Source organism: Gossypium raimondii, chromosome 12 (genome assembly GCF_025698545.1).
Source record: "Gossypium raimondii isolate GPD5lz chromosome 12, ASM2569854v1, whole genome shotgun sequence".
Lineage (NCBI taxonomy): Eukaryota > Viridiplantae > Streptophyta > Magnoliopsida > Malvales > Malvaceae > Gossypium > Gossypium raimondii.
Genome location: NC_068576.1, coordinates 28,126,235 through 28,139,000, shown reverse-complemented (window position 1 = coordinate 28,139,000; position 12,766 = coordinate 28,126,235).

Sequence of the window (12,766 nt, the reverse complement as noted above, 5' to 3'; positions counted from 1 at the left end):
AAACCATGAATTTGAGATAGAAAAGTTTATTGTGATTAATTTTTATGATTTACCGATTGATTGGATGCATGTGTTAGAATACCGATAAGAAATTTCAGCGATTGCATATCTGAATTGCATATTAGGTTTTAATTGCAAAAGTGGGTAAATATGAGTTTTAGATGACAAAGGATTTAATTGAAGTGCATAATGGAAGTAGAGGTCCTTAAATGGTAATTAGACCATTAGATTTTTATGGACAAAAATGGACATGAGATAAGTGAAATAGGATATTTTTAAGTTAGGGCATTTTAGTCATTTGGTAATAAATGAATTAAAAAGGAAAATAAAGCCAAAATGTACTCATATTTCTTCCACCATATCTGAAACTTATAAGTTCTCCATAGCTAGGGTTTTGGCCACTTTCAAGCTTGATTGTAAGTACATCCAAGCCTCGTTTTTAATGTTTTTTTTACATTTTTGGAGTCCTCGTAGCTCGGTTTAGCTTATTCTACTATTAATTCATGTTAGGGTTCATATTTGGAAAAATACTCATAGGTGAAATATGTTTATTTTGATGTTTTATGATAGAATATGAAGCTTGAAATTATGTTAAACAACTTTTGCTAGATGATTTTAAGTGAAAACGAGTAAAACGACATATCGGTAAAAATACCTAATGTTCATAAGTAAATGTTAGAGTGGGAATTTGATGTTGCCATAGAAGGGAAAGATGTTCAGCATGTCATAAAACATAAGAATAAGGGATGAATTTTAATTTTCGAGCTTTGGGGAAAAGTGTAAATATGCAAAAGTTTAGGGGAAAATTGTAATTTTGCCAAAGTTCGAGTCAAGGACTGTTTTGATGAATGTGAGTATTAAATAAGCTAAAATTGCTATTATAGATCAAGAGGAATGAAAACCGGAGTTAGACCGGGGAAAGAAAAAGGTTGAGGACTAAGTTGCTAGATTTGATCGTATTTTGTACCGAGGTAAGTTTATGGTAAATAAATGCAATATTTCAATAATTATTATTAATGTTGTTATTTTCCAGCAATTATGTACTTATTTCATGAAATTATTTAATGTTGACTCAACTATGAGATATAGAGAATCAGTGTTAAAAAGTCCCATTGAAACATTAAGAATGATCGGATACAAATGTCATGACTTAGGGGATGAGATCCCATGTAAGACCATGTCTGGGATATGGCATTGGCATTATTGAGGTTATAAGAGGTCCCACATAAGACCGTGTCTAGGACATGGCATTCGCACCGAGATGAAAGGTCCCCCATAAGACCATGTCTTGGACATGGCATGGGCACCGATATGAGAACTCTCATGTAAGACCATATCAGGGATATGGCATTGGCAGTACAGGAAACATCTCATGTAAGACCATGTTTGGGACATGACTTTGGCATGTTATTATTAGACAGGAGACCCGAGTATCCTTAATATTTCTAGTAGTTCAACAGGCTAGTAAATAGACTATGTTACATGAAAGTTCAGGTAAAAGCATAATAAATAGATTCAGGTGAGTTATAAAGGTTAAGAATATTTCAGTTATCAGTTGAGAAAGAAATTTCAGCAAGGAAGGAGTAAGTTATAATCATTATTTATTTAAGTAAACAAGTAAGAGAGTAAGTAAAAAAGAAGCAAAGACCATGATACTTGATGATGATTTATGAGTATAATTATTTATGATAAATGTTGTTATTTATTTGCTACTAAACTTACTAAGCTTTACGCTTACTCCCGTTATTTTTCTTCTTTTTTTTTATAGTATCTCCAAGCCAATTCAAGGATCGTAAGGGAGTCAGAGATCGTTTCACACTATCAACAGACCATCTCGGTATTTTGTGGTTTGAGACATTTTAAGTTATGGCTTGTATAAGGACTTAGTCATTTTGTGTGTGTGTCCTTATGATATGGCTAATGAATAGCATGTAAATATTCGATAATGATTAGCTATTGAAATGGCTAATTAAGAACATGTTTTGGTGTTATGTATGCCTAAATGATAGTTAATACAAAGATATTATAAAAGAGTAAAATTTTGCAATGGAACAGTTTTTGGATAGCAGCATTGACGTGATTTTGAAAAATCACCAAGGATAGTAGAAATGAAATTAGAGAGTGAATGAGATATAGAATTAAAGCTTATCGAGTCTATTTTCACATGAAAGAAACGATCTAGGCAAATAAATTTTATATTTTGTAATATTTGAATTTTAGTGAGACAGGGTCAGAATGGTTTCTGAAGTCCACTGTTCTGAATTTAGAAAATCATTAAAAATTTTATAGAAAGAATTATGAGTCATAATTTATATTTTTAGATTCTTTAGTGAGTTTATTTTTAATAGAAACAAGCAGAAGCACCATATGAAGCCCGTAAAATGAGATAATTGATTTTTAGTGAAGAAGGGTCGAAGCTGTTGAACAGTGAAATAGGGGAAACTTTAACGAATAAACTGTACTATTTGGCTAAACCAAAAATTCTAAAAATTTTATGGTAAGAAGATATATGAGTCTAGTTTTAGGGAAAATTTACGGATCTAAATTTCAAGTTTTGTAACTCGAGTTATTGACTGTTACGCAGGTGGACAATTTTATTGTGTATAGTGAAATAAATTATTTTGATTTGTTTAAGTATTCGAAAAATTTTTAATGTTCCCTGTTTGGACCCGAACCATTTCCGTTGCATGTTTTAGGGTCTCGAGGGTTCTTTTTAGGGATATATTGACTGAACGTGAATGAATTAATTTTTTTTAAAAGCAAATTTTTTTATGCTCCGAACTAGTAAGTTAAGTTAAGTAACGCCTCGTCCTCGACTCCGGCAGTGGTCTCGGGTAAGGGATGTTACACAGCACCCATGCAAGAACTAGCACCAAAGGCCGCAGCACCGATGCATAAACCACCCACCATTCAGTATGTACCATCTTGTTCTGATGTGTATTCTAACACTATCATTTTCACATAAACACCATATGTTACACCATATTTTTCTACTTCTAGTCCTATGTCAAGTTGGACTTTTAGACATCCATCCCCGATGAATTAGACACCCATGTCATCTACGTTTTCAACGACAATGATACCTACAATGACGTATAAGCTGTCTATGTTTCAGGCACTGATGGAGAGTCCACTCGTTACCCTATCGTGTATGAGACTCAACATAGTTATGCTCATTCACCGTTTGTTCTACCAAGCTAGGTCATTTTCCCAACCGCCTATTCCTAGACCAGAGGATGCACAATGACAACCGAGAATGCAAGGATCGCAATCAACCAAAAGAAAAGACGAGGAACTACCGAGATCACAACCCCAACGACCACAACCCTGCCTGGAGGCTGAACCAATAAGGAATCCAACACGTAACCATCGATCACCCTGATGTAGCACAGATTTTGACCGACATCTAAACTAATTAATTTTATCCTTGTATCGAACATTTATATTGTATCAGTGTTTTTTAGTATTATGTTTTTATAGGAATATTATTATCATTTAAAAAAAATTAAAGTTGATATTTGTTATCATTTTACAAAATTAAAGTTGTAATTTGTTATCATTTCACAAAATGAAAAGCTGATATTTGTTACCATTTCACAGAACCGTGTGTTTATATATTATAATAGAATTGATATTTGTTTTCTAGTTTACATTGTCTTTTCAGTGTGGACATGACGGCATTGTATGGCCCGACTCCTACACCACCTGCATAAGATCAGCTGGTTTGACTTGTCCCGAATATTCGTTGTCGCATATTTGAGTCGACGTCAGTCGACCTTTTAGTTTGCGACACAATGACCTATCGGGTAACAACTTAAATAGAGTGCTCAATATAGGAGACCACATATGTTCATCTAGGACTGGTAGGAATACGTGTCTCCACACATTGTACAAGTTTTCTAATTTGTACACTTCGTCCACAAAGCTAATGGGATCCAAGCGTAGATTGATACATGCTGCAATTTCATGAGCGCGTGGAAAATGAAGTGCGTCAAATCTCCCAAAGTCGCAAGTCTTATTTCTTAGGTGTACACGTACACTCCTCCGATAATACCTTGGTCCAGTCTGTCGAACTCTATTACCTGAAACCATAGTTCTTTATACAATTGACACATTGAGTGCATGCAGTTCACTCGTGTTGTAGCCTTCTTAATTTGCTTCACCACTTTCGAGCACCAAACATGGCCTCCCTACAATTGTCCAACATAACTCGCCGCTTGCTTTGGGAATAGTTTCACCAAATGAAAGTATATTTCTTTCATGACCAAAGTTATCAGTAAATGATGCGTTGCCTTTAAAACGGAATTGATGCATTCCACCAGGTTTGAGGTCATGTGACCATATTGTAGACCCCCGTTGTAGGATTGTTTCCACTAATTGGAGGGTATGTTAAAGAGGTACTATGCCCCCTGGTTAGTTGACCGTAAGATTTCCAACATCTCATGGAAACAACCCTTCACGAGCTCGTAACATGTTACTAGAAGTGGATAGTAACGATTACATACCAAAGAATATTAAAAAAACGAACTATTACAAACCAAAGAATATTGGTCGCGGTTACATAGTCATGTTGGTCACTTGTGCTCACTTAGTGGTAGATGGATATTTTTTTTAGTAGTTAGACGCAACGTGCCTTAGACAATATCAATGGTGTGTGCAGTCCCAAATGCTTCCCTATTATTCAATTGTGGATAGTATTCTAGTTCCCCGATCTGATATATAAAGTTAGGAGTAGACATTCTCCTCAACCTAGATAGAAAGAAACCCTAGCTGTCTGCTGACTCCCTCAGTGTTATTGTAAATGCAATTGGAAGGATTCCCCGATTGCCATCTCGTGCCACAGCCAACAACAGTCGATGGGTATATCTACCATAAATAAAGGTATCGTCTATTTGTACCAATGGCTTGTAATATTGGAAGGCTTGAGAGTATTGTTTCAAAGTCCAAAACATGCGGTGGAACACTCGACATCCACAGAGCAAGCGATCATTGTGGTACGTGGGCCACATTTCCAAATCAGTTACGGAACCTGGGACATACCTTTCCAGCACCTGACACACTGCCATACCTCGTTGTATGCGTATCCCACCCACTATCATCTTATCTAATGGCTTCTGCTTTGCTATCCATGCCTTACGGTATAAAGGTGTGTAATTGAACTGACTATGAATATTTGCTATTAAAATCGACATGCTAGTATTATCCCCGTGATCATCTTTGAATCCAACTACGGACGATCCAATGAAATACCTGTAACACACGTATGTGGAGCGGTAAAGTTCTTTATTGTCTACAACCCCGTCTTCTTCTTGACAGAAGCCATGATTTTCCATACGCATCTATTGTCTCACATTGCACACTTGGCATCGAACTTCTCAAATCAAGATTTAACCACATGAAAGTTAACCTGTTCTTGATGTCATATTGCTTTACTGCAACAAGAAAACTATCCTTAGTAGAAAACTACTTAGCCACTTCCAAATCACCTGAATCCAATGACGAACTTATGTGGCCCGACCTTCTGTGTGGTAGTTCTGCAAATTCCAACACATCATCAGTCGATAGATCGACATTATGCATGTGGGCTGGAGGCAAGTACGCTGTGAATCATGGATCTTATTCTTCTTCATCTTCACCCCTTTCACCATCTTCTAGTTCAGTTGGAACAAGCTTCGATTCAGAAAGTAATGCAATTTCTGAACTATCGGCACCGAGCTCCTAGACTAGATCCACATCAGATTCATTGCCATCTTTATTCTTGGACCCATCAACATCTGTCGCGTTTGATGTCGTCTCACCGATAGACATCATATGGAGTACATGTCGTGTGTGAATATATTATGTGAATGTGCAACTGTACACATCGAATCAAATAATAAAGTAGTAAGTAAGGTCGTCTTCTCAGGAATTGGATAGGATTAATTCAGTTAAGCTATTACTATAAACTATATGAATCAGCCTGTGGCAAAATAGAATAACAATTTGTAGAGGAATAATCACATATGCAATATTAAAATCAAATAACTAACTTAAAATGTTGTGGGAAAGATACAGAGACAAAGTTGAGAGGATCTATGCTGTTGAATAGGGAGTTTGGTATTGCTAAGATTCTTTCCTCATTGTAATACCCAATTTTAGCCCGGGCTCACAAAAAAATAATAAACCCAAAATAATAAAACAAAGTCTAAGTCCAGTACAAAATTATATCATTTGGCCCGATCGAAATGGCCCATTACTTGAAAAGGTTGAAGGTCCATCTACAAGCTTATGGAAATATAATCTTCAAGGATATGCAATCTTAGATATGATCTTAGATATGATATATGCAATCTTAGAAGATATGATTTTGTAATCTTAGAGATTTAATTTGTAGATACCCTTTAATCTTAGCCGTTGATATAATTGATCTGTACCGTTGGATTTGGCGAGGCTCAACTATAAATAAAGGCCTCTCCCTTCATTATAAGGGAGGGAAGTTGGGAGTAATAATAATTCTTAAGAGTATTCCATCAAATTTCTCTTTCTCTTGCATTTTTATTTTCTTTGGCGTGTTCAATAGGGTCCTTTCGACTTCATTTATTTGCGGATTTAGGCCCAGAATTTATGTCAAAGCTCGATTTAGTCTTTTTTTATTTATTATTTATTTTTATTAAATTTGATTTTCTTGTTATTAAGTTATTATTATTGTTATTATTATCATCATTATTATTATTACTATATATACACATATGCATATTTTTTACAATAATATATATACATACATTTGTTTAAAAAATTTTATAAACACATGCACATATTATGTATATTTTATTATTCTATTTGCATAACTTTTATATACATATATATACATTTACATTTTATATACATATATATTTTTTATTTCCTAACTTTTATATGCATATATATATACTTTTATATTTTTTGATAAATATGTATATACGTATGTTTTCTTATATTATTCTTCATAAATTTATATATATATTTCTAAATTAATTAATTTTAATATATGTAATTATTATTATTTATTTATATATATATGTAATTATCTTTTTATAATCTATATATATGTATATAATTTTTTTATATATGTACATGTATATATTCTGCACCATTTTTCTCTTTATATGTTTTTTTGTTTATTCTCTTCTTTTGTTTATCAATTTATGTTTTCATTTATATTTTAAAAGCATGTTTTTTATTTCACTCATTTATTTGATGCTTTGCATGTTATTGATTTATTTATTTTATTTGTTTATATTATTTCTATGCCATTGTTGTATTTATTACTATTGTATTTGTTATCACGATATTTACACATACATTATAACATTACATTATCTTTTACTCGAATTTAAAAATGGAAAACTTTCAAAATAAAGATAATACTCGTATTTAGGATTTTTAAGAAAATTGAGCCCTAACGTATTGGGTTTTGATTTTCTTCGTAAAATCTAACAATCGAGGATTGTTCTTTAATCAAACAAAATAAAACTTGTCATCGGGAATTCAATGTGTTGTGTCCTAACGTATTGGATGTGACACGTTGATTTCTCGAGATAAATATTTTTTTTAAATATAAAGGAAATATTGAATGTTTGGGATTTTAAGGGATCGTTCCCTAACGTATTGGGCTGCGATTTCTTCATAAATTTTAAACAATTAAATATTTTCTTAAATTTTATTATACGAGTTTTTTGGACCAACTCATCTTGAAGAGAATAAAATGTTGTGCCCTAACGCATTGGGTGTGATATTTTTCTTTTCAAAAAGAGAAAGTCTTAATAAATAATTTCATTTAACTAAGGATAGTTTTTTTTTAAACTCTCGACTTTAAGACATTAATTAATCAATTTGACATCAATTTTTGGGCGTTACAAGGGTGCTAATCCTTCCTCGTACGTAATTGATTCCCGAATCCGTTTTTCTGAAACTCGTAGACCAAAACTATTTTTTAGGTGATCCAATCACACCTTAATAAAAGATTGGTGGCGACTCCCAATTTTTGTTTTTTTTTAAGTCGACAACTAATTTTTTTTTCCAAAAATAAAAAATGGTTTCGACACTCATAACACAATGCTGCCATGGAAAAATCTTAACCAATCTACTATTCAGATTAAATCTAAGGTACCCTGATTCTTACGAGAGTTAGCCTTCAAGCTACCCTACCTAAGGCTTTGCATGTCTACAAGCCTTAAGAAGGATACCTAACACTATTTCTTCTTACTCTGTACAAAGCGCAGCTCTATGTCTAAAGTTCTACGAGTATTTTGTCGAATACTTGCTTGCATCATTCAATCACAATCCAACTCATCTAACCTTTTCAGAATTAAGTCATGTTTATGGACATACCATACATTCATCTATCTCTAGAGACTGCATGCATACATTTTAAAATAGCGAAAATTGAATGAAACAGTAAATCTAATCAGGATAATGCCTTGGTCATTAAAGGAACTAAAGATACATCCAGTAATACCAGCTCGATGAGATTAGCTCATGAGTTGGAAATTAAAATCCAAAATGAAAGTATCATTCAACAACATATTCCACAGTTAGAATTCACAGAAATCAATTAAGATAATGAAGGAAGAACTTCAGGAAGCTTTTGCCAATTCAGCCCTCAACTCCAGTGCTACAATATCTTGCGAAGCCTAGGGTTGAATGCTTGTCTTTCTTCCTTGTGTTGTTGCTCTGTTCCTTAGCTACTACCCTCTATCCTTGCGTCTCTGGATCTCCCACGAGAAACTGTGTGAGAGGAAAATTCGTCTCCTTCCTCTCTTTCTCTTTCTTCTTTTTATAGGGTAGGCCTCCCTCTTAGCACACACTCTTTTCTCCCTCTTTTTCAGGTGCAGTTAACTAAGAGTGGCATAGATTGATAATTGAATCAGCATCTTCCTAGAATTGCCATGGCATTTGTGCTGGCAATCTATCCAACCTTTTGTCATGACAAAACTTCACTCCTTCACTTCTTTTCCTCCTTTTTGTATCTTCTATAAAAAAATCCAATTTCTTTCCTCCCACAAGTAAAAGTAACATATAGTGACATTGAAAGCACAATCCAAACTTCATGATGCAACATTATAAAAATACTAATATAATTTCCTAAAATGCAACTAAATTTCCTCAATTATGAACAATTAACCAAGATTAAAGGCCCGAAATATAACTCTTTTCAAGAGTTATCACACCCCCAAACCTGAGTTGTTGCTTGTCCTCAAGCAAAATATGCATGAATGCATGAACGTAATAATTGTCATAGCAACATAATCACCTTTGTATTGTTAGACCATTAAGAGAGCATTTTGTACTTCAGTTCTCAACAATCTTCTATGTCTAAAAATTTGATCAAGCTTCATAAGCTTATTTAACAAAGGCAGTGCATAAAATATTGCCCTTAAAGAAAGAAAAATCCTAAGTACTCATGCAACTTTCACTATAGCAAGTATCTTCTAATTTACTTAGTTCATCTTTTAACTAACTCTTTTTTCCCTTTTTTTTTAATAGGGCCTTACACATACTCAGTTACATGCATATTCATTTATTATGCCTATTTTTCCATCTAGCCTTATACATACTCAATTACATACATGATTCTTTGACTCGACAATTACAATAGAGCATACTCTAAATTGTCAAATACTCAGTCATGTCAAGACTTGAATACTTCCTCATGAAGCTAAGACTTTTTACTAAAAAGATGGATGGGGCAAACAACTACCTTCTTAACTATTCAGTCTGTTACTACAGTGGAATGACCCTATTTTCTTTTCTTTATTACACACTCTTACTTGGACTCACCTTTCTAGTCAACAGCAAGATGGAGAAAAAAAAGTGGAGCTAACTTACTTGGCAATTCTAAGCATTGTAGTATTTGATGGCATTTTTTTTCTTTAAATTTTCTTAAACATTGTCATTTTATTCATTATTGAGTATTGCCTTTGTACTGAATTTAGCTTCAACAATCTCTAATTTTATTAAAATAAACTTACTATAGATCAATTGTATTTGGAAATAGGACATCTTAATTTTAGGGATCAATTTACAAGAAAACTATCCTAAGCTAAACTCACCTAATTCATTGTCACAATTTTCTAGGAATGTCGAAGAATTATATTCCTCATTGAACATCATAGGCAAAAATATACTCATCATAGTCTAACAATTCTTTGGCATTTATGTGTCATGGCAAAATGAATGTAAAAAAAATGCATTCGAATGCAACCTATATGCACAACACACCTCCAAACCTAAGGGATGCATTATCCTCAATGCATGAATAGACAAAAATTATGACTCGATAAACATATATATGGACAAAAAAAGATAAGGCAAAAATGATGAATGCATGCTAAAATGAAATGAAAAATAAATAACAGAAAAAAAATGAATAAAGCTTGGAGTGAAATCGTTGTTACTTTAATTTGGACGAGTGGAATTTCATACAGCATGCTTGTAGCATTGCTTCTTTTTCAACATGTTGATTGGAACCTCGTCTTCCTTTTCAACCTCTGCTTTATCATCGTTATCTTCCTCTGCATTAGAAAGTAGTTCCTTGGTGAAGTTAGGGAACGCAGGCATAAGCTTGGTGAAATTCTTCTACAGGGATTTCTTGATAGCAGTGTCCTTCTTCCTCACATAACCCCAAAATAGAGTCATGTTTTCATGTGCCCCGCCCAAATTGGTAGCAATTTGTGATTGCTACTTCTCGAACAAACTGAACTGCTTCTGTAACCTCTCAAGAAAACTGAGCACTTGTTGCTCAAAGACAGTAGTAGAAGTGGAATAGGTTGCTGGGGCACAATTTGGGATGGAGAATGTAGAGGCAGAACCGGAAGGTGGATGTCATGGCAATTCTTTCCCTAAAAACCTCAAAACAATCTGCTTGGTAATGGCCCCTTTGTTTGGAATCATATCTTCACTTACTTGAACTGGGACTTTCACACATTGGCAAAGGGCAGTAATAAGGGACAAAAAATTTAGGTTGCCAGCATTCTCTTGGGAACACGAACCTCTTTAAAAATGAATTTTTCCCACAATGATTTTCCTCATTGTAATTACAGAATAGAGTAGCAGCATTAGCTCATTTGAAATTGTAGAGTTATGAGTAGAAAAAATCAGACGGGATTTGAGGAAGTGATACCAAACTCAACAATAGGGTTTCAAAAAAACTCATTCTATAGTGTAGCAATCTTGTTTGGACACTGTCCACTTGGTTCCTTCTACACACAGATCCTTAAGAACTTGATCCAGGCCCTCCGTTGTGACTGTTGTGGCAAACTGAGAATGCTCATCTTAAGCATCAGGTAAGCCATACTCAGCATTGATAGAGTACTCATCAAACAGTAATAAAACACCTTTCACATAGATAAAAGCATTGTTGGGAGAGGTCAGGTAGGTATAGAACTCCCGTACCACCTTTGTTAAAATATCTTCTGGATGCAAGCAAAAGATTGTCTTCTCTTTGAACCTAGAATTGAACAACAACACATGTTGTCCATGTTCTAATTTTCATGCCATAATATTCTTATGATGCCATCGATTGGTCTTCTCTTTGAACAGTTGAGTGTTCTTGTATGCCTGAGCTCAGAATTCCCCATTTCATGTAGCGCAAGTAGTCGATTATTACTAGCAACGAACCAATCCATGTTCAGCTTCTTGATGGCCCAAAATGTTTTATGTTCGAGGTCAACAGGTAAATGGAAAGGCTTACCATAGATAGCTTGAAAAGTGGCACTCCCAATAGTGTTTTGAATGCAGTATGATACACCCACAGAGCTTTATCCAGTCTAGATGACCAATCTTTGCGAGTTAGGTTTACACTTTCTCCAAAATCTATTTAATTTCTCTATTAGAAACTTCAGCTTGTCCATTTGTCTAGGGGTGATATGCCGTGGCAATCTTATGCCTCACTCCATACCTATTCAATGCATTGGCGACTAATTTACAATCAAAATGGGAGCCCTGATCACTAATAATGCACGGGGTGTACCAAATCTTGTTAAGACATTTTTATGCAAGAACCGCACCATCGACTTGACATCATTAGTGGGAAGAACAACAACTTCTACCCACTTGAAGACATAATCTACAACCACTAGTACGTACATATTCCCCAAGAAGGTAAAGATGGATTCATAAAGTTGATCCTCCACACAGCAAATAACTCAACTTCTAAAATATTTTGCAGCGACATTTCATGCCTCCTTAATAGGTTTCTCGTTCATTGACAATAGTCACATGTCTAATACAATTCATGAGCATCTTTGAAAAGATTTGGCCAATAAAAACTAGATTGGAGAACCTTTGCAGCAGATTTCATTCCTCTGAAATGTCATCCGTAAGGTGTTGAATGACAATGTTGCAAAATCCTTTAAATCTCATCATCCGGAACACATCTCCTAATAATTTGATACGCATAGTGTTTGGATAAGAAAAACTCATCCCAACAATATTGTTTGGCATCATGAAAAATTTCCTTATTCTTTGATTGGTTTGCTCAAGTGGCAGCAACCCACTCACTAGAAAATTTACTATATCGGCATACTAAGGTAATATCGTGACAACTAGGAGTTGTTCATCTGGGAATTATTTCTTAATGAGTTGAATATTTCCATCTTTATTTCCTTATTCTAACATTGATAAGTGATCAGCCACTTGGTTCTCGGTCCCTTTCCTATCTTGAATTTTAAGATCAAATTCCTATAGCAATAATATCCACCTGATCAACCTAGGCTTGGCATCCTTCTTGGTCACCAAATACTTAATC